Source organism: Lathyrus oleraceus, chromosome 2, assembly GCF_024323335.1.
Source record: "Lathyrus oleraceus cultivar Zhongwan6 chromosome 2, CAAS_Psat_ZW6_1.0, whole genome shotgun sequence".
Taxonomy (NCBI): domain Eukaryota; kingdom Viridiplantae; phylum Streptophyta; class Magnoliopsida; order Fabales; family Fabaceae; genus Lathyrus; species Lathyrus oleraceus.
In genome coordinates this window covers 458655504-458679699 of record NC_066580.1, presented here as the reverse complement: position 1 = coordinate 458679699, position 24196 = coordinate 458655504, and positions in this window count along the sequence as shown.

Below are 24196 nucleotides of genomic sequence, written 5' to 3'. Positions count from 1 at the left end.
AATTCTGTACAGCACTCAAAACAAATTAATTGTGTGTTTTTCTTGCTTCCACTCAGGCACTCATCACGCCATCAACAGTATTCAGCTCCCCGTACAAGTTTTGGACTTTTGTGTTCAGCCAAGGTTGCTTTCTTGATCGACATTCATCAGTTGCAAGTTTTGTTTAAACGCTTGAGGATAGGTTAGTAATTACCACTACTATAATTAAGAGATTGATATTTTTTGAATGGGAAATTAAGATGTTGATTGAAAATGAAAGAACAATGTCCTTATTTATTAAAAATAAGGCAATTAAAATCGGATTGGACATTAAATCGGTAAACATAGGTCAGATCGGATTTGGACTAAGGTTTGATCGGTATTATTAAATATATGTTATTTTTATATTTTTTATATTAATATATATATATATATATATATATATATATATATATATATATATATATATATATATATATATATATATATATATATATATATATATAGATAGATAGATAGAGAGAGTTAATTGGTCCTTTTAACTATTTTAGAGGAATATCCATAGTCATAAAGACTCCTAATATAACACACCTCTTTTTTACAAATACAGTTTCATATTCTGCCAGGCAGAAGAGCAAGAAGCAAACAAACTAAAGAACTTTATTAAAGTTTACCAAAATAGCTCATGGCAAAAGATTAACTTTCAAAATTCTCAAATGATGTTCGGCTCTAGCACTCCTAAGGAGAAAAGAGATGTGTTTTCAAAAGCCCTGAACATCTCTACCATCGGCAAAATCAACACCTACTTGGGGCTTCCCATAGTTGTGGAGAAATCTAAGTCTACGTGTTTCAGCTTTCTTCTGGACATGCTTAGACACAAGCTGAACATTTGGAAAGAAAATTCACTATCATATATAGGCAGAGCACGATTAAGGCAGTGACAGAGGTTATCACATCCTATGTAATGAGCTATTTTCTTATCCCAAAGGCTATTTGCAAAAAGATGGAAAGTTTTGGTGCTAGATTCTGATGAGAGACAAGAGAATTAACATGCAAAAATGGACAACTCTGTGTAAAAACAAAGTTGAAGGAGGTCTTGGATTTAGAAATTAGAAAGAGTTTAATGAAGCAATATTGGCAAACAAAAATTGGAGGCTACACTCTGAACCTCAATCCCTAGTGGTCAAACTGATCAGAGCTAAATATCATCCTAAAATTGATATTCTTAATGCTACTATGGGCAGAAATCCCAGTTATCTGTGGAGAAGCCTGACCCACATCATATGGATTATAAGGAAAAGAGGTTGTTAAAACATAGGAAATGGAAACAAGGTTAAGATTTGGGAGGACAACTGGGTTCCCACCCAATGTAGGTTTAAAGTCCTAACACAAAGGCCCTTGGAAACAAGGATCTCTAGAGTTAGGGATCTCATTGACAGGGAAAACAGATATTGGAACCAAAATATGATAAGAAGAAGAAGGGACTTTGGAACAAGGAGAACACAACGAATTGTCAGACGATCGAGAATTACAGAGATCAAGGAATTCAGATAGTGGAAGATTTTCAAGAGCGGAAGCGATTGAAGATCCAAGTCATCCAATTACTTGTAATGTGTATTTTTTATCTTGAATTTGTTTTGAACAATATGAGTAGTTAAACTCCTTAATGTTAGGGGGTGTCCCTGATTTAGATATGTAATGCCTTTGAGTTTACAGTTGCATTTTTAATATTGTTTTTACGGTAATATTTTGATGTGCTTAATGCTTTCTCTTTCTGACCAATCGAGATTGTTGTATGGTTATCAATTAGCCTGGACCGTCATTGGTAAGGTTTTTATAAAATTACTTTGCAGTAGATTCACCTAGGACTAAGGATACCCTGTATGAATCAGAGCATTCTTGATATAATAAGGCTTAATTTCACCGATAATTTTCTATGGACATAGAAATTAGGGTAGAATGATTAAAGATTTTCTCACCAAGGACTTGGGAGAAAATACCCTTTAGAACTAGTAGTAATTGATATTTGTTGATGCAATAGTGACTCAGAGTTGTTTCAGGTAAAAATTATACAACTTCTCTGGCATTGTTCCTCTTCCCTTGCAAACCCTTATTTTTACAGTATTATTTTCTTTTGCCTTTATTTTTTTAAATCTGAATCTAAAACCCCCACCAATAGTTTTTGTTTAATTGAACAATGATTTGAACTCGATATTGACTTATAGTTCTTGAGATCGACATTCGGAGAATTTCCCCTTTATTACTATAACAGGAGGAATAGTACACTTGCTATTTTTCCGATCAAGTTTTTGGCGCCGTTGTCAGGGACTGCCAAAATATAGAATTTAATGTTAGTTTAATTAAAATTGTGTTGCTTTGCGATAAAATTATTTTTCTGTCATTTATATAATTTCATTCACTAATCTGTGTATGCGAGGAGAGCCCTCAACATAATTTCTTTTTGACGCAGAAACCGAGAGAACCCTTCACCGGAGACGAAGAAACGCTAGATTGAATTCCAAAGAAGAAGTTCCCTCTGATCACTTAGATTCATAAAAAGAAACTATGGCTGGAATTCCTCCAGTTCCACCTCCTCCACCTCTGGAAAGACTCCTAGGCGACTATGGAGGTGCAAATGCGTCGGGTGGTAGATTGACCATTGTTAACCAACCGGTGAATGATTAATTTTCAACTGCATCCTAGCACAATCAATCAACTTGAAAGAAAATATTTCATCGGAAAGGTTAATGAAGATGCAAACAAGCACTTGCAGAGATTTCTGACCATGAGTACTACTTTGAAAATTGATGGTCATACTGATGAAGCAAAGATGTTAGGAATGTTCTCATTCACTTTAGCTGAAGATGCGGAAGAGTGGTTCTACTTTCTCCCAGTCTGCAACATTTCATCATGGGAAGAGATGGAGACGGTCTTCTTAAATGAGTATTTTCCAGCATCGGTATTTTTGAGAAAAAGGTATGAAATCTTGAACTTCAAACAGGAGGATGGTGATTCTTTGGGAGATGCCTACAAAATATTCAAAAGGGTCTTAGTAGCTTGCCCAACTCATAATATGGATCAGACTGAACAGATGGAAATGTTTGTTAAGAGGCTGAAAATAAAGACAAAGCAGTTGATTGATACAGCAGCCGGTGGCTCCACAAATTTCTCAATAGCCACTGGTATTAAAAATATTATTGAAGCAATAACAGCCAATGAACATATGGAGTTGTATGATAGGTGTACGAGCAAACCTGGGGGAGTTATTAATTTGAAGCTGGAAACTAATAAAATTCGGTTGGAAGATACAGTAGCTGCTGAAGTGGAACAGAAATTGAAAGCTATGAACATAGGTGCCCTACAGGTAGCCCAAGTTCAACCTGCTCAGACCATCACTTGTGAAATTTGTAATGGACCACACCACATTGTGTATTGCTTTGCCACCCCTCAACAAATTGAAGAGATAAAATTTTTGAAGCAGAATAACCCCTACTCAAACACTTACAATCCAAGTTGGAAAAATCATCCAAACTTTTCATGGAAAGATCCGAGAGGGAATGTTCCACAACAGGGTCAAGGTCAATATCAGACTCAATATCAACAACAGCAACAACAACAAGCTCGAAAGAAAGCATACTGGGAGATTTCCATTGAAAACATGACCGCTCAAATAGACAATTCGAAGAAGAGACTAGAAACAATCATAAAAACACCACCACCTCTCTAAAGAATCTTGAAGTTTAGTTGGGTCAGATAGCACAACAGCTAGCAAGTTCTCGAACACCAGGTTCCTTACCAAGTGAAACAGTTCAGAAACCAAGAAATCAGGAGAATATTAATACGGTCACGAAAAAAAAAGAGCTGCTAAAGATGAAAAGGTAATACCACCTGGTAATCCAACTGAAGAGAAAAATAAAAAGGATACTAAACCGGTGATTAAGTTACCCTACTCTCAAAGAGTGAAAAAGAAGGATCCAAGCGAGTCAGACTTTGAGAAGCTTATGACAATGTTGAAAAAGAGATAGGGTCATATGTCTTTGTTTAAAGCACTCGAGAGAATTCCCATGTGCAAAAAATTCACGGAAGAGGTAATGTCCGAAAAGAAACCAACAACAGAAGAACCGGTAGCCTTGAAGGAAAAGTGTAGTGCAAATAGAGGACTTGAGGTTACCTATTGATTTTGTAATCCTAGACATACCTGAAGATGAAGAGACAACCATCATTCTTGGTCGACCTTTCATCCAGACAAGTCGATGCAATCTCGACATGGACCAGGGGACGATAACCTTAAAAGTTTATGATAAGGTAATAACATTGAATACTGTTAAAAACAGGGAGCTAGAGGTAGAAAAAGAACATCACTATCAAGTAGGCTTGATCAGGACAGAAGTGAGAAGGTAAAGTAACATACCAACACCAGAGAAAGATACAAGAAGGCCTTCTCAAGTATCACCACCTCCATTAGCAACTCCAACTCCTAGTTCCAGTCTAAACGCACAAGGAAATAAGAAGAAGCCTTATCCTCAAGTACGAGGAACTGGTCGGGTAATGAATGTTTATCCACATAGATAGTGTGGTGAACCGTCGAGCCACGCAATGTTAAACGAAGCGCTTCGTGGGAGGCAACCAACGTGTTTTTATTTCTAATATTGTTTGTTATTTTAGGTTTGTATAGTGCCTTGCAATAAAATGGCGAGTATACTCACATAAATACCAAAGTCGTACCGAAAGAAAGGACCATGGAAAAAGTCTTTAAAATGAGCATAACAGCAGCCTGACATGACCGCCTGTGTCAGCTGACACGACCCATGTCAGGAGCACTGAAGACATGAGAAAATTGCACTTGGCAGAAGTCTAACACGACCACCTGTGTCAACTGACACGGCCCGTGTCAGGAGCACTGAAGACATAAGGAAATTGCACCTTGGCAAAAGCCTGACACAACTGCCCATGTCAGTTGACACGGCCTGTGTCAGGAAGACTGAAGGCCATGCCCAACCAAGAGAAGAGACAGTGACCTAACATGATCGTCTGTGTCAGCTGACATGGCCCGTTCCAGGCCTGCGTATTTGAAATTTGTTTGGAAATTTTGAATTTCGTGTGGACCCCACCCCTCATTAATACCCTCTAACCATTCAGTACATCCACTTTATCCTTCCGAAAATTCTGATTTCACCATTATCCACTCATTATCTCTCATAATTTCATCTTCTCCACCTTACCTCTATCACAAAACCCTTATCCTCCATTAAAACTCCACCAAAAAGCTTCCTCTTTTACCACCTCAACAAACCCAATTCACAAATCCTTCTCCATTTTTCGCCCTCGCCACACCCACGGTATTTGTTTTCTCTAACTCTAATTTTGAATTTCTCTTCCTTTTTTTTGCAGGTATGAAAATGTCCCCAAGAAGGATTGTGTAAGGGAAGCAACAAATGGGAGAGACCTCGAGGCCACGGAAAAGGAGCAGCGGGAATCCGAACCTGCACAACATCGTCTTCGACAATCCGGAGCAAGAGCAACGATATTCAGTTCACAAAAAGCGAAAGCTCACCCCCATCAGGTATATGTGTGAACTGACCCTTAATTATTTAGGCCTTAAAATTGAAGTTGACATGATGTTCCATGTACTGGGGATATTGGAATTCATGAGCCTCGAAGCGCCGACCTACGAGCGCATCACGCTCGAATTCTTGAGCCCACTCGAATTCCAACTGAAAACCGGTGGATTAACATGACGAGGTACTACTATGGTACTCTCTATTTCCTCCTTTTTAACAATTATCATGAGTTTTTTGTTGAGGAGTTGACATGTATTCTCAGACTCCCACTATATGGACCGAGTGCGGTCCCTGATGGGTTTTCTCCAAAAGATTTATGGATTTCCATCACTGGGAGGATTGCTTACACATCAAAAGGTGCAAAAGCCTTCGGAATCCAGATTACGTGCTTCCGCTATGCCCAAAAAGGTCTGGCGTACACCCTGTTTGGACGGGGTGATAACACAAGCGTGGCAACTCAGTGGGAGTTGTTCTTCATGTACTTGATGGCACAAAATCGGGCCATCAATGTTGTTTCCTTTGCAGCCGATTACTTGGGGAGAGTTGGCCAAAAGATGTCGGAGGTATTTCCGTTGGGGCATGATTACTCAGATTGCTGAACATTTCGGGTATCATGCGGTTTTGCTTGAAGACACCCCGGTGGCAGGTAAGACAAAAATAAATATGACAACCCTTATCCAGTAAGGTATGATTTCTGTTTCACATGATTACTACTCTGTTTTGATTCATAAAAAGATTTATCATTGCACTGCCTAATCCGGATAGAGTAAGTATTTTTTATTGTACAAATTGGTTATATGTGAGTACTGACCCTGATATAGAGGAAGGCTACGACGATGAGAATCTGGTTGCGGGTGAACAAATGAATGAAGATGGGGAGCATCAAGAGTCGTTTGTACCCCAGCCCCAAGAGCCATTCCATCAGGGCACCGGATCATCGTCCATGAGTCACGACCAGTGGGCATGGGTACAAATCGAGCTCGATGACCTTAGAATCGAGCAACCAAGACAAGGAATCGAGCATGCTCGGTAAGGGGAGGTGTTGGATGAGATGAACCTGATGATGTGACAGTTGATGTTGCACTTTCTTCCCTAGCCTCCTCAGTAGGGCACTGTGAGTCACCCTCCTTCTATCTTGCTCTAAAACATTGATGCCAATGTTTAATTCAAGTGTGGGTGAGGTTTTATTATGTTTTTGCTTTTATTTTCGTTTTATTATATTTCTTGTTTGATTATTTCCCAATTTTTACTATTTTACATTTGGTTTATTTTTACTGTTGGGCATCATTTGCTGCATGTATTTCAGGTTCTTGGTGTATTGTTGAATTAGGTGATGACCATTAGTGGTAGTGGATGAAAGGATCATTCCATTTATGGTTGCTTATCGTGAAATATCTTCCCCAAAAGTTGATAATGCTGAAGAAAAGATCGGACACAACTTCTCAAGCTCGAATAACGTAGGTTCCTTGTGCATTCCGAATTGAGTAAGAAGCCATATCATACTAGAGGTATTGTGGATGCTGTCAAGCTTTACCTAACATGGTGAGTGCATAAAAAGTCAAACACAATTTTCATCATAAGCGATATTCAGGTATGTATATATCACTCTGACTTTGTGTAGGTTCTATGGGAATATCACTGTATAGATACACACATAGAGGCACGTTATTTGAATAATAGCCATGAGCCTTTCTAGCCCCTTTAATATTATCCCTTGTTAACCCCATTGAGCATGTGCCCTTTGTTTGTTTATATAACCACATAAATGTAAACCACGACTCAAACACTTTCTTACCCTGTTCAAAGTCAATGTTATGTCTTTAAGTTGTGTTAAATTCTAAGTTTGGGGTAACCCCATAAGTATCTAAAAGTAAGATGAGTGCGGAAAAATTTAAGAAAAACTACCATCGAAAAAAAAAAGAAAACGAAAGAAGAAGAAAAATTTGATGGTACGAGAAAGCACTCACCGAATGAGAAACACTCAGTTGAAAAAAAAGATGAGCAAATCAAAGGAAAAAGAGATATGAGTAATACAAACTGAAAAAGAAAAGAATTAAAAATGAGATGTAGAATCAGCATAGTGAAAAGAAAAATGACATTGACTATGAACCTAAACCACTTGTTTTCCCTTTCGTTTGTATTTACCACACCGTGACCCAAGCCCCGTTACAACCCAAAAGACCTAAAAAAGTGTGTGTTGTGTGTAGTTGATACGAAAGGAGAACTTATTTAAACTTATGAGTTGATATTGCATATTCTGAATTGTGAGTGTAAACACTTTAACCTATAGAGACTTGATGAGAGTGTGATATAAGCTGACAGGTGAAGCGGTGCGTCAATGTGGAAGTGCGGTGGAAAAGTCATTAGGAAAAGCATGGACTATGAAAGGGAGAGCGAAGGCGCTAGCAAAAGATATCAGCAGTATTGTGGTAAGAATTTAATATTGGGAAGTGACACACTTTATCGTGTAGAACATTACTTGAGGACAAGCAATGAGCTAACTTTAGGGTTGTAATCGGTCACCATTTTCACTATGTTTTCGTTATTTATCTGACAAGAAACCAAGAATTTTAGAACACTTTGTGCGTATTATGGTACCTTTGAAGTTAATTTTCATTTTCGTAAGTTATCTAAGCATTTTATCAATTTTTAGTTTATTTTGTGTTTTCGGGATTTTATGCTTTGGTTGTTTGTGTTTATGCCCTCCGGGTCCATGTAAAAGATCCAACGGACTCAATGCAAGAAAGTGGAAAGTTCCGACATTTGAGAAAAGAAGATTTTCCATTTCAGGAGGCCTGACACGACCACCTGTGTCACCTAACACGGGCCGTGTCAGGAGGAAGGCAAAGAAAGAACAACCAATGTCCAATACAGGGGCCTGACACGGCCACCCGTGTCAGCTGACACGGCCCATGTCAGGTCACCTGGAGCGTGTCAGGAAGAAAACAGCAAGGCAGAAAGCTGACATGGCCACCCATGTCAACTGACATGGGTCGTGTCAGCCCAGGCACAGATTCTTCCAATTTTTGGGCTTTTCGCCCGGGCTTGAGTTGCAAGGACATTTTGGGTATTTCCAGCCTTTGCCAAGGGATTTTCACTATTTTAGGAGAGTTTCTACAAGAGAAGAAGGGACTTTGGAACGAGGAGAACACTGCGAATTTTCAGACGATCAAGAATTACAAAGATCAAGGAATTCGGAGAGCGGAAGATTTTCATGAGCAGAAGCGATTGAAGATCCAAGTCATCCAATTACTTATAATGTGTATTTTTTCATCTTGAATCTATTTTGAACAATATGAGTAGTTAAACCCCTCAATGCTATGGGGTGTCTCTGATTTAGATCTATAACGAATTTGAGTTTACGATTGCATTTATAATATTGTTTTTACGGTAATCTTTTGATGTGCTTAATGCTTTCTCTTTTGGACCAATCGAGATTGTTGTATGGTTATCAATTAGGTTGGACCTCCATTGGTAAGGTTTTCATAAGATTACTTTGCAATAGATATCACCTAGGACTAGGGATACCCTGTATGAATCAGAGGATTCTTGATATAATAAGGCTTAATTTCACCGATAATTTCCTATGGATATAGAAATTATGGTAGAATTATTAAAGGTTTTCTCACCTAGGACTTGGGAGAAAATACCCTTGAGAACTGGTAGTAATTGATATTTGTTGATGCAATAGTGAGTCAGACTTGTTACAGGGACAAATTATACACCTTCCATGGCATTGTTCCTCTTCCCTTGCAAACCTTTTTTTACAGTATTATTTTATTTTGCCTTTATTTTTATAAATCTGAATCTAAAACCCCCACCAATAGTTTTTGTTTAATTGAACAATGATTTGAACTCGATATTAACTTGCAGTCCTTAAGATCGACATTTGGGGAATTTCCCATTTATTACTGTAACAGGCAAAATAGTACACTTGCTATTTTTCCGATCATTATCCCACTTCACAACAAAGCTCGACTACTGATACTTTAAGAATAGTGTCCTTATGTTTAATGGGATTTCATGATTAAGTCACACTTGATACATTAAACGGACTAGCTATTTTAGGGACTTTATTAAACAAACATAATAAAGAAAAAGTCTTTTATTATTAATAAATAATTCGATACAAGTACCAAAAGTATTGGCCTCAAGGCTGACACTAACAATCTCCCACTAGCACTAGAGTCGATCAGGCATACCCCTAATACCCATTGACCTAGTATGGCCATTATGCTTCTAATGCGCAAGAGGCTTTATCAATGGGTCAGCAATATTGTCAAGTGTAGGTACTTTGCATATTTTCACATCTCCTCTATCTATTATCTCTCAAATGAGATGATAACGCCTAAGTATGTGTTTGGATCGTTGGTAAGATCTAGGCTCCTTAGCTTGTATGATAGCACCATTGTTATCACAACAGAGATCAATGGGATCCACAATTCTAGGAACTATGCCAAGTTCACTAATGAACTTTTTGATCCGAATAGCTTCCTTTGCTGCACTTGAGGCAACAATATACTCGACCTCAGTTGTAGAATTAGCAATTGTATCTTGCTTTTAACTTTTCCAGCTCATAACACCACCGTTTAAGCAGAATACATAACTAGATTGCGATCTAAAGTCATCCTTATCTATCTAGAAGCTAGCATCGGTGTATCCAATTATAGCAAGCTCTTCCTGACCTTCATATATCAAGAATGAGTCCTTAGTCCCTCTCAAATACTTAAGGATATTCTTGACAACTACCCAATGAGCATCATCAGGATCAGATTGGTACCTACTCGTTGCACTTAAGGCATATGAGACATCTGGTCGAGTATATAACATGGCATACATGATAGATCCTATTGTAGATGCATATGGAATCTTATTCATGCGATCCCTTTGTTCCTTAGTTGAAGGGGATTATGTTTTTTATAGACACATGCCATGTTGCATATGTATGAATCCTTTCTTAGAATCATGCATATTAAAGCGTCTCAACACTTTATCTATCTATGTACTCTGACTTAGGCCAAGCAATTTTTGTGATCTATCTCTATAGATCATGATTCCTAATATATAGGCTGCTTCACCTAGGCCCTTCATAGAAAAGCATTTTCCCAACCAAGTTTTTACTTGTTGCAGGGTAGGGACATTATTTCCAATGAGTAATATGTCATCTACATATAATACGAGGAAGACGGTCATGCTCCAACTAACCTTCTTGTAGACACAAGGCTCATCTTCATTCTTGATGAATCCATATTGTTTTATTGTTTCATAAAAACGAAGATTCCAGCTTCTGGAAGCTTGCTTTAATCCATAGATTGACCTCTGTAACTTGCATATCTTTTGGGCTTCTTATGGTATGTCAAATCCTTCAGGTTGTGTCATGTACACATCCTCAAGAAGATCCTCATGAAGGAAAGTAGTTTTGACATCCATTTTCCATATTTCATAATCATGATATGCAATGATAGCAAGTAAAATCCGAACAGATTTAAGCATTGCAAATGGTGAAAAGGTTTCATCATAGCCAACCCCATTAATTTGTTTATATCATTTTACAACCAGTCTTGCCTTATAGGTATGTACCTTACCATCCATGCCAATCTTCTTTTTGAAGACCCACTTGCATTCTATAGGGTTAACTCTTACAGGAGGCTCTACCAAGGTCAAAACCTGGTTTGTGTACATGGAATCCATTTCAGATTTCATGGCTTCTAGCCATTTCTCAGACTCAGGACCAATTATGGCCTCTTGGTAGGTCACATGCTCATCTTGATCCATGAGTAATACATCACCTTGATCAGTTATGAGATATCCATATCTCTCAGGTAGGTGACATATCCTGCTTGACCTACGTTGGTCTTGTTCTACTTGAGCAGGCTGCTCTTCCACAACTACTTTTGTTTCCTGCTCTAATTCCTCCATAGGTGTATCAATGCTTTGTGATTCTTGAATTTCTTTAAGCTTTACTTTCCTCCCATTGATTCCTTTGGAAATAAAATCATTTTATAGGAAAACTCCAGTTCAAGCGACAAACACTTTGCCCTCAGAAGGATTGTAGAAGTAATACCCTCTTGTTTCTTTAGGATATCCCACAAATAAGCATTTGTCAGATTTGGTCTCAAGCTTAATTGAAATTTGTCGTTTCACATAAACTTCTCAACCCCAAATCTTCATGTAAGACATATGTGGTTTCTTACCACTCCATATCTCATATGGTGTCTTCTCAACCTTTTTGGATGGAACACGGTTAAGTGCGTAAGCCGTTGTCAATAGTGCATGTCCCCAAAAGGAGTTTGGAAGATCTGTGTGGCTCATCATGGATCAAACCATATCTAACAAGGTTTAATTTCTTCTCTCAGATACACCGTTCCACTAGGGTGTTCCAGGAGGAGTAAATTATTCTTTATTATGAATGAAAAACTAAACTTGTCCAAACAAGAAACAAAAATAATATTCCTGCTAATTGCACGTACATAATAACAGTTCTCTAACTGAATTATTAAACCATTAGGTAAAGTCAATACATAAGTTCCTACGGCTAAAGCAACAACCTTTGCTCCATTGCCAACTCGTAGTTCAACTTCAGCTTTTGCCAAATCTCTACTCCATTTTAGCCCCTGCACATTGGTACAAATGTGAGAACCGCATCCATTATCTAATACCTATGATGCAGAAGTAGATAGATTAATTTCAATAACAAAAATACCTGAAGTTGAAGTCTTTACTCCATTCTTCTTATCTTCCAGGTACTTTGGGAAATTTCTCTTCCAGTGTCCGGTCTTACCGCAATGGAAGCAAGTGTCATCCTTTACTATGCCTCCACTGGGCTTCAAAGTAGGAGCAGTGGGTTTAGGTTTGACAACTTCCTTGCCTTTCCCTTTACCACCCTGCTTGGTGGGCCTTTTGTTCTGTTTCTTTCGATTTCCGATCATCAGAATGGACTTCCCTTTTGACTTCAAATTCTGCTCAGCGGTTCTTAACATGCCTAGCAGTTACGGAAGAGTTTTGTCCATATCATTCATGTTCAAATCAAGGATAAATTGACTGAAGCTCTCTGGCAACGATTGCAAGATCAAACCAATCGCAAGTTCCTTTCTGAGGGGAAAACCCAATCTCTCAAGGTTCTTCACATACCCAATCATCTTGAGCACATGGGGACTTATAGGGGCTCTCACAGCTAACTTGCCTTGAAAAGGGGTTTTTGAAACTTCAAACCTTTCATGCCTTGCCTTCTCTTGATAGAGTATCTTCAAGTGTCTGATCATATCGAACGCTTCCATATTCTCATGTTGCTTTTGCAACTCCGAGTTCATGGTAGCTAGCATGAGGCAAGCAGCTTCATTGGCATCATCAACATGCTTCTTATAAGCCTCTCTTTATGCCTTAGGTGCAGAACTAGGAGGTTCCTCTTCAGGAGCAGATTCCTCCAAGACATACAACTTTTTATCATGCTTGAGGACAATCCTCAGATTTCGGTGTCAATCTAGAAAATTTGTCCCAGACAATTTTTCCTTATCAAGGATTGGTCGCAAAATGTTGTTAGAGGTGTTTGTTGTCATGGTAATCTACATGAACAATATGAAAATATAAGTATCATTAAAATAACATATTCAGTTAGGCCTTTAATAAAATATGCTCCCACTATTTTACTCAAAACAAATTAGCCTCACCATTTGATTCGGCCCGTTGGAAGATTTTCTAGTGGGTCGAGATCCATATTTCATTATGTTTTAAGTCCGCGTAGGTGGATTACACAAAACTAGGTTATTTAGGTAGGAACTCATTCCAGTTGTATCTAATACAACTCTCGAATATTTTAGTTGGGTGAATAACTCCTTATTCCAATCCATCATATGGATCATTTCCAACTCTTGCTTCTAAAGGTATATAATCTTATTATAATTTGTTTAATTAAGTTTGACCTATTGTTTTAGCAATTGTATATTACAATTATCCCATTGCACCTTACTAATATAGAACATGCACCTCGCCTAAGCGAAACCTACATTATTCGATACTAGTCTTGATGAGTGCTAAAACTTGGAAAGCATAAGCTTAATATTTAATTTGAGGGAATTTGCAATTATTTTGATCTCACCGGATTATTTATCATATAAATGGTCTCTCACATGCATCAACATATATACAAAATGAAACAGTTATGGCCCCTAGCGCAATTGTTCTCCCAAGTCAATGAGAGAATCTAAGCTAATCTAACAACGATTTAAGCTTCTCCAAGCAAGATCTTCAAGGTTGTCCTCCTTTGATATTGTATTATTCTCTTTCTTCATAACATTACATTACATAAAAGAAAATCGTTTTACATACGAGGGAGTGCGATGAGAAAAGAAGTTACATTAAGATATTAAGAGAGAGGCACGACACACAGGCTGTAGTTTAAAATCCAAAAAATAAAAAAGGAAAACTAAGGCCATAACTGATCACCACAAGGCAATAATAGTAAACACATTATTATTATTAATTTAAATTATGTTAATTAAATAAAACAAATTAAATTTCGGCGATTGATCACTCTATGCAGAGTTAGCTGGGGGTTCTGACGCAAAATTTTATTGAATAATTCATTTGAAACCGACGTCGTTTTTTGCATCAACACTTGATACTTTAAAGCATAACTCTTGTGCAGTCACAAGCCTAATCACATAACTCTTTGACAACACAACCCTTGTACCGTCATGAACCCTAATGCAACAATTTCATACCATCAAACACACCTCAAATGATAATTCAGTATGATTGATCAACACGTCATTGCTTCACCATACTAATGTCTGATTCCGACGCAAATGACCATTAATCGCTCAAAGGAATAATAATCATTCAGTGATTGAATGAAAAAAATAGAAACAATATATCATATATACCATATTTTGCATCAGAATTACTTATATCATATATATAAACTGATCGATCTCATTTGTGTAACCTATGGACAATCGATGTATCGCTGCTTCAACATACTAACGTCGGATTCCAAAGCATAGTCAACACCAATCATCCAAATCGCACACACATGATGCCAAATTTAATTACTTGTTTATTATTTAATTGACTCTGTCTTTTAATCGTATTAATACAGAAAATACAAAAAATAAACAGCTATCAGATGCATGGTTTCTTAAGTGGCTCTGATACCACTAAAGGAAAATTGCGATCCAAAATGCAACGGAAATTAAAAAATTTCATTTAGTGATCCTTATGAATGGGCATGATCAGTGATAAAAACCTTTACCTCTTGTGGTGATTGAAACCTTTGATATGGATCTAAGGAGTGATCATAAGCGTTGAATGGTGACAATGCCTCTACTCAGTCCACACGAACGAATTCCTTCAGTCTCAGTGCTAGCTGCTACGAATGAAGGCTTTGAGTGAGTGAGAGAGAGAGAGAGAGAGAGAGAGAAATTAAATTTTATTAAGTTAAATGCTTCTACACAAGGATTATATTTATAGAACCACTTGTGTGGACTGCACGCTAAAAAGTCCACTTAAGTGTATGTGGCCCATATCCTATGGTATACCGAAAATTACTTAAGTGGTACCTTACGAAATTTCGTATTTTACTTAAGTGCACCGTACCTTACGATGTTCTAGAATTCACTTGAGTGAACCGTACCTTACGGTGGTCCCTATTTACTATGTCTCTCATCAATCCGTCCTTTTGTGTGTAACCCTGTAGGTTTTCGCGATATTGACAATTATATTAAATCACGTATTTAACATAATAAACAATGAGCGATATCTAGCAACACATCACTGCTACCCAAGACATGAAAATGTCATGTGATCTGACAAATCCCTTTTTTGTGATAATACTTGTGTGTACAATGACCATTTTTGCCCTTATGTCTATATTGAACACAAGTCATAGACCGTGTCAACCTTGTCCAATTCAATATTGGGCCCTAAGACATTTATCCTGTTACGCAGGATGGGAAAATTCCATCTAGGTCACTCATGTCCCTCAACATGCTTCGTGGAGTACCCATCAACTGTCTTTATGGTCATCTAGTTACGGACAATGTTTGATCAGCAATAAAGCACTCAACTTTATATCTAGGGTCCATAGTGGTTTCAGATCGAAGGGTGGTATACACCATTATCACCATGAGAATAACTTATGACATGTTGCATAACGTTCTATGTAGTATTCTCATAGTGGGTCAATCCAGTATAAATATTACTCCTAATATTCACACTTATGTTTAAGACTTGATAACTCCTTATCCATAAAATGTGATCACCAGTCTATATACATAATAGTCTTAATGCTTTAATGTTATCCCACTTCACAATAAAGCTTGACTACGGATACTTTAATAATAGTGTCCTTATGTTTAATGGGATCTCATGATTAAGTCACATTTGATACATTAAACTAACTAGCTATTCTAGAGACTTTATTAAACAAACACAATAAAGAAAAACCCTTTTATTAATAATAAATAATTCGATACAAGTACCAAAAGTATTGGCCTATAGGGCTTACACCAATAAAGACATAGCAAAGTATTCCCTACCCGATGTTACAATATCATGAAAAAATACGGAATATACTACTAATCGAATAGGTCCGGAGAAAACATAAAATATAAGCAAAATGACTGAAGAAGCCAACTATGCCATCTCCATAAAACAAAAATTATCACTCCTCAATCGGGGAATTATTTTCATAATGTACATATGTAGAAACATGGAAACAAGAAGGGGTGAGAATACATTCCATAAATTAACCAGTGTAAACTCAACAAGGATAGTATACAACCTCATTTATGTAACACCTCATCAATTCTTCATCAATTCTTCATCATTTTGGTTGATTCTTCGTGGATCCATGCTCTACAAGTGATTGTGTATAACTGTTTCATTGAATTCGTGGCCAAATCTTCAAGAATTCCAACTGTCCAAAGCTTGCACAACAATGGCATTTTGTTAGTTCTTGCATCTGGAGTTGTTTTGGATCGAGCTAAGCATTGCAATCACCTTCCATAGCCTCAAGCTTCATCTGTTTTTGGTTTTTGCACGTGGAAACTCGAGAATTCACAGCTGCCATCTCCATAAGGTGAATTTTCGATTCCTTTAATTGCATGAATTGTGATATGGTTTAGGTAGATCTTCCAATGTAGAGTGCCATGCTGTTTGTAGTTTTGGATTTGGTTAAGTGTAGGATGAGAAATCGTGATTTGAACATTTGATATGCAATCTTTTTTTGATCGATCCCGTTGATATGCTTAGAGTTAGGTTAAATACTTTCCATATCCTTAATCCTTGTTGAAAGACGGTCACGATGATGTATGATTTGTTGCATTTGGTTGATATTTGTGCATTTTCGATTTTCTGGAATGGTGCTTGTGGAAGACGATGAAAACACGTTCAAATGTGTTGTTTGATCCATATTTTGCCTTGCTGCGTTTGAAAACATGTTTCCCGCCACCATTGGCCATTCACAGCGTGCCAACACATTAAATGGAGCGACGTCGTTTTGCCTGCGTTCATCAAAATTACGCTTGTGCCATTGTGACATTAATTCTTTTGATTATTTCATTTCTTTTTCTTATTTCATTTTCATTTTGATGCATTAACTTCAAAAATTCATAGAGGATTCATTTCTTGTCCAAATTTTGTGAGATTTTTTTCATGATTCTCCTTGTAATGTGTAGAATTTAATGGTGATTTTTGTGATTTTTGTGCACGTGTGAAAATTAAAAATGCCTAGGGTTTGGTTGTATGTGTTCATTTTGTACATGTCTTGCCTTTTCACTCATGAAATGATGATGCTTCCAAATAAATTCATGAAATTTTTTGTGCATATTCTGGACTCTTTGATGGTGATTTTGATGTGTAGTTTGTAGTTTTTGGATACCTGGATGATGAGATATGAATTTTTGAATAGAGGTGTGACAATTTGTGTCACACCAAGATTGATGAATTTCATGATTTTATTTGCCTTGCTTAGGGATGTTGAATTGAGCCAATTTTTCGCATGATTGAGCATATGGATGTTGAGAATACATGTGAAGTTTTCTGGATTTATTGATGGCATTTCCTAATTTATTGGAATTTTTCCCTCTGTTTGGTCATTTTGTTGATTGTTTGTGACACATGTTACCATTTGATTTGTGAAATTCTGGTCATTGATTGTATGAGTGTGAAATTTGGTATGAGCATTGTAGACACATTATAGGTCATTGTGGTTTTGATCCCATTCATTTATCATATTTCATTTCTGTTTTATGATTTTTGGAAGTTGATGTTTGTTTGGATACCATGTGTTGGCTTGCTTGAACTTGTCTGAACTTCTTGATTTTCATTGACCTACTTCCTTTTGTCCAATTGAGCTGAAATTTGATATGCTATTCATTGGATATGTTCTGTTTAGGTTGGAATTTTTGTGGAATTTATTGAGTTGTTTTGATAGGAATTTGATTGAGATCTTTCTGTTTGGTCTTTTGATGTGGCAAATAGCATGCTTTGTGGTATTTTGTGCATAAAATGATAATGGTGATTGATATGAGAATGGGACCAATTGGTCTTGCTTTTAAATTGTTTGATTGTGATTTTGGATAATTTTCACTTGCTGTTTTGGATTTTTCACCTCCTTTGGACCCTAGGCTTGGCCTAGTGGTCTTGTTTCTCACTTTTGAATTGTGTTTCAGGTTGAGATGCAAATGCCTTAAGGAGAAAAATGCAAGTTGATTGAATTGAGTTTGGTTGCTTGTTGTAAACTAACTTGTGTGTTTTGTAGGGTGCTTGACTCAAATGAGTTGATTGTGCTTTGCACATTGCATTGGTTGATTGTACATGGTGTTAACTGTTGACTTTTGCTGTTTACTTTTGGTTTGTCTGGTATACTGACTGTGCTTGATTGATTCCAGGTACCATAGTCGCTTTAGTTCTTTAAGAACTTGCTGTGCTGCTGCTTGGTTGTGTAAACCAGTTGAGGTAGACTCTCTTGTCTCCATGTAGTCTGGAAGACCTGGCTTGTTATTTAGCCAGGCAACTGTCTGAAGTCCTCCTTAAGAGGCGATGTTTGTGATTGTTTACTTTTGTCCCCAAGCAGGTAAAGACCTCTATGAGGCAATTGGCGGAATCCAAGGGATATGCAATCTATCCCCCGCTATTCTGTTGAGTCGACCCTCTGCTCACACCACTGTGTTGATGCATTGGGACATTAACCCAAGATCTTGTGCTGTTGCACAGTCGAGTCAGAGTCTTGAGCGTAGAAGGGTTCCTCCATTCTGGACCCACGCTCCTTTGTCTGAAGCTCTCCCTGGCCAGGGATAAGAGCTGTGAAGTCTAATCTTCACTCACCTTTCATCTGCTTCACCCTGACTCTCAATGTCAGGGTTAAGAGCGAACACTACCCTGTACAGTTGACTTGCCTCGGCAGTCCACCCTTGTTTGAGCCCACTTGGACTGGATATAGTGTGTGCTAAATGTGGATGGTTGCTTTATTTTGATTGACGCTTGCATGCTTGTTTTTCCTGGTTAGGATTAGCTTGCTGTTGTGCAAGTAGATAGAAACCATAACATAGGGCAATGATGCATGATAACACTAGGCTCGAGTACAGCTCCCTAGTAGTGTGTCTCCCTTGGTTTCTGGCTAGAATTTCTTTCCCGTCCAGGGGAACTACGTCGCCCTGATCCTCATACCAGATGAGGTACGTAGGCAGGAGACCGTGCGAGGTCTCTCCGGGCACTTTTTTTCCTTTGTGTGTGTTTGCTTGTTAAACCCTGTTGTGTGTCAGGATATGGATGTAAGCCCAGCGATTGGCTGTCCGTATCCTGATTGTGTTTGTTTGGTTCGGAAGCTGATGTAAGTCCAACTATTGGCATTCGGGTTCCAGGTTTGCCTGTGTTTGTGTGTGTCTTGTTTGGCGTGCGTGAGCCGAACTACGGCAGCTCTGATTCTCGTTCCAGACGAGATACGTAGGCATAGGATGCGATGTCCTAGCGAGCCCTCTTCCTCTTAACCCCACCTGCGTTGTCTTTAGTGTGTGTGTGTGTGATGTTTGTCTTAGCAATCTTTTCTTTCTTTAGAGCGTGGATCCCGTCGAGTACGACGGACGTGAGGGGTGCTAATACCTTCCCCTTGCGTAACCGACTCCCGTACCCTTTCTCTTTGGTCGCGAGACCATGCTTTTTCCAGGTTTACTCTGAGCGTTTCCTTTCCCTCTATTGGGATAAATAACGCACGGTGGCGGCTCTGTGTTGTTTTTGTTTCAGCCCGCCGGTTGTTTTTCGCGGATGCGACAATTTACATTCAATACAATTATATAATTGTAAAATTAAATATGCAATGCTCATTTCCTTTACTCTCATGCATGTGGTACCATCACTAGATATCAAAGGTATGTTACTGAGTGATCCTAAACACTATACCGAAGTCCTAAACATTGGACTGAATTTCTAAGATAACTCTGATATATATGATGCACGATTCTAAAAACAATGTGATTCTCCATCCAAACCTCTTATGCCAATTATTAACACGACCGATTAAGGCTAACACTAGTTCTCGTGAACCTAAACTTATCAACATTGTCAGTTAAAGCTAAAACATCAGTTCATCTTGAACCTAAACCATCAACATTCAACACCGCCTATTATGAGGTGGTTATCAGTTAAATTAATCATAAACAAACATAACTCTTTCCTCAATAATGATCACCTGAGCAGTATGAACTACATTGAGGAATCAGAACCTCTACCAAAAATCTAATCAAACATCAAAATTAGTCAAAATAGGGCTAACGGTTGGCCCGTCACAACCATGACGGTCATCACCCCCTAGGGATGCTAACCTATCATTGCTGATGGTCATGGAGGAACTAGCGCTAGTCATTAGGCGGTGATGGCTTTGGGAATCTCTTGCCAGAGTTGTTGACGCCCGTCAGCTAGGAGAGATGCATCTTCTTCCCCGAGGCGATGACGATCGGACCATCACATGGGTGACGCCCGTCATCGCTGGAAAAACATGTTCTCTGCATATTTTTCCATTAAAATAGTTCCAGATCTCAAATTTTCTCCGATTTCATGACAATCCAAACTCAAAATTTTATACATACGAATAAACAACATTTTCACATCAAAAGAAATGCAATTCAAACACATATAACATCACTAATTCTTATTTATTCATCAAATTATCACATACCCATATGAACATAAATAATATGAATCCAACATATATTTACACAAAATTTCATCATTGACATAGTAAAATCGGAATCACATATTTAACATAATCATAGAGGTTTTACACAAACCTCGCGAGATTCAAAGCAACAAATCATAAAAGAAAAGGGGTTAAGGTAATCCCAACTATCCCAAAGCTTAAACACCAATATAGAACAATCTCCCCTGCCTTGATTAAGCTGAAAACCTTAAGTTCTTGGTGATTGAAGATCCTACTTTTGCACTTCTCTTTCCTAGGGTCGACATTTTTTTCTCCTTTTTCTCAAAACTGGTAAGTGTTCTCGAAATCCACATATTCTTATATAAAATAAAATCCTAGTTAATTCAAGTTATATTATTCTCACTAATTCCCTTAATTCTTAATTAATTCTACCCATCTCTCTTTATTTCAGAATTTTTGTTTATTAACCCATAATTTCTAATTAATTATAATCCTTCAATTTCCTATTATTTCTAATATTTTTATACCATTAAACTCTTAGTTTAGATTATTATTATTATTATTCTAAAAACAACACATGATAAATTACAACACACAACAAAAATAAAATAAAACTCTAATTAAATTTTTTGGGTGTTACAATTCACGTGAGGTGAGAGGCCATGCTAAATGACCGATGATTCTTGATGGTAAGCGTACACTCACCGATGGTCGTGTGTTAAGACGATATTGAGTGTTGTGCATTTTAGGGTGTTAAGAATGTGTATTAACGGGGGGATCCCTTGATTCTATTATGAGAGGAGTGTTTATATAGGTCCTTAGGCATAGGGTTTGAGTCACCCTTACTGCCATAAATCGTTCCCCTCTTCTATGGAGGGGGCTATTGACCACCTATAGTCTAGGAACTGAAGAAGACTCCTTTTTTCTTGGCTTACACGTCCGGTTTTTCTCTGAGCAAGTCTCCAGGTCATCTCCTGGGCGACGTGACTCCTTGGCAAGAGTGCCCAGGTTTAGGGCATCCATAAATTTAACACTACACTCAGGTATAAGTAAATTTCTTACTATAGCTTAGATCCTCATTTGGCAAGGAGATTTCATACATATGGAATTTGTTAGTAGATGATGCCTCAAAACGTAAAGGCAATGGTTTAACAATAGTACTATAAGGCCTTTACTACATTCTCATAGAGCAATCCTTAAGGTTCGAGTTCAGAACCAATAATAACCAAGTTGAATATGAAGTCTTCTTCGTCATAATGAACCTCACCATAGAAATGGCGGATTTAAATCTCAAAGCACATAATGGTTATGAATTGATTTCCAATTAAGTTGTTCAAGAGTATCATACAAATGAGGATTAGCTCTTCAAATACCTCTAGAAAGTACATAACTTAGCTAAACATTTCAAATGCTTTGGAATAGTCTATGTACCTAGAGAGTAGAATGTCTGAGCCAATATGTTATCAAAGCTCGCAAACACAAAGAATCCAGGCCATGATAGAATAGTAATACATAACACCCTAGTTGTTCCAAACTCAAATAAGACAGAAAGAAATACCATAGGTGTCACTGACGCCCCAAGTTAGACGGTCCCTATAATGTACTACCTGACAATAAAAGGACTTCCTTCAGATAAGGTTAAAGCGAAAAAGATCAAAAGGTTACTATTGATCGAAGAGTACTCGCTCACAAGCTACTAAGAGTTGGTTGCTATTGGCCAACCTTGATGAAGGATAATATCGATTTATTTAGAAAATGCAACAAATGTTGAATACATTTTTATCTCTACCATGCATCAGCCAAAATTCTCCATTCGGGTCACATCTCTTTGTCCCTTTTATCAATGGGCATGGACATTTTGGGTTTGTTCCCCTTAGCGCGATGTGAGTGAGGCTAGCAGGAATATACTCGAACGCATTGCATGCTCGAAGATACAATAGAATCGCCACCGAAATTTATTTATCCCAAAAGAGGGAAGGGAAAATATCGATAAAACCTAAGGGAAAAGAGAAACGGGTAAGGAAGTTGGTTATACAAGGGGAATGTATTAGAACCCCTCACATCCATGGTACTTCATGGGAACCGTTTTGATTACTTTTTGCTTTTATGGGCGTTACTATCTTCGTGTACCTACAAAATAGAAAATGGGTTAGGAAAAGAGTACTCGAGGAGGATTGGGACCCTCATGCCTACATATTCTTATAGTGCAATGAGAAAGTCAGAGCCTCGTAGTTTGTGGAACCAGAGAAAGAAATGGGGGAAAAGCAAAAGAAGTGTTTGCCCAGGATTCGCTTCCTTATGCCTACATATCCTAATAGTGCAATAAGGAAGTCAGAGTTTCGTAGTTTAAAGGACTAAGATTGAAAGAAAAAGATATGATCGGGGGTGGTGTTTAAACCGGAAAAGGCTAGAAACTGACTAAAGCGGTGTTTAAACCAAAGGAAAATGAGTGTGGTGTATAAACCGAAAGTGAAAAAAGGGTGGTGTTTAAACCAAATAAGTGGTGTTTAAACCAAAGGAGTGGTGTTTAAACAAAAGGTCAGTGTTTAAACCAGAAAAGAAGCAAGAGTGGTGTTTAAACCAAAGAAGTGGTATTTAAACCAAAGGTTGGTGTTTAAATCGGAAAAGAAGTAAGAGTGGTATTTAAACCAAAAGAGTGGTGTTTAAATCAAAGGTCGGTGTTTAAACCGGAAAAGAAGCAAAAGATAGTGTTTAAACCAAAAGACCGGTGTTTAGACCAAAGGTCGGTGTTTAAACCGAAAAAGAAGAAAAAATGGGTGTTTAAACCAAAAGACTGGTGTTTAAACGGGAAAAGAAGCAAAAGGTGATGTTTAAGCCAAAAGAGTTTGGGATGGGAGCCACATGGATAGTTGCAGACTTGACAGTGAATTGACTTGAATTGCACTAAAGTCTATGAATAGAGGTGAACACTCTAAGCAACTGGGTCATTTTTCCCGTACCCAAAATATTCAGAATGAGGATAGAAATGCTCCATCTCACCCCTTATCTATTGCTTAAGGCTCATGAGATGCAATCATTGTCAATATCTAACAAGTTGTTGAAACAGGGTCTTAGGGATGCTCTGTGGGGATGAGGTAGATGGTTGATGCCTTAATTTGAGCTTGAGGTATCGTACTTCTTGGGAAGCTTGAGCTCCAAAGTAATAGATAGAATTTCTATTAAGTTACCAAGAGACTTATGGTCACTTGACAAAGACAAAGGGAATGTGTGCAAAGTCAAAAGATCTAGTTAATCAAATGGAATTTTATCAAGCTAAATCAAAGGGAAAGTGACAAATAAAACACAATGCATGATCATAGAAAGACTAACCTAGGGTCTCATTGTTAGGTAGGCCAATAGTAAGCCATGTGGATGCAAAAGTGTACTAAGCTTAAGTCTCATTGTAAGGTAGCCCAAGAGTAAGCCATGTGTGTGCTAATGTGTGATAACCTAAACAAATGAATATGATAAGCAGATGTATAAGGAAATGAACAATAAACAA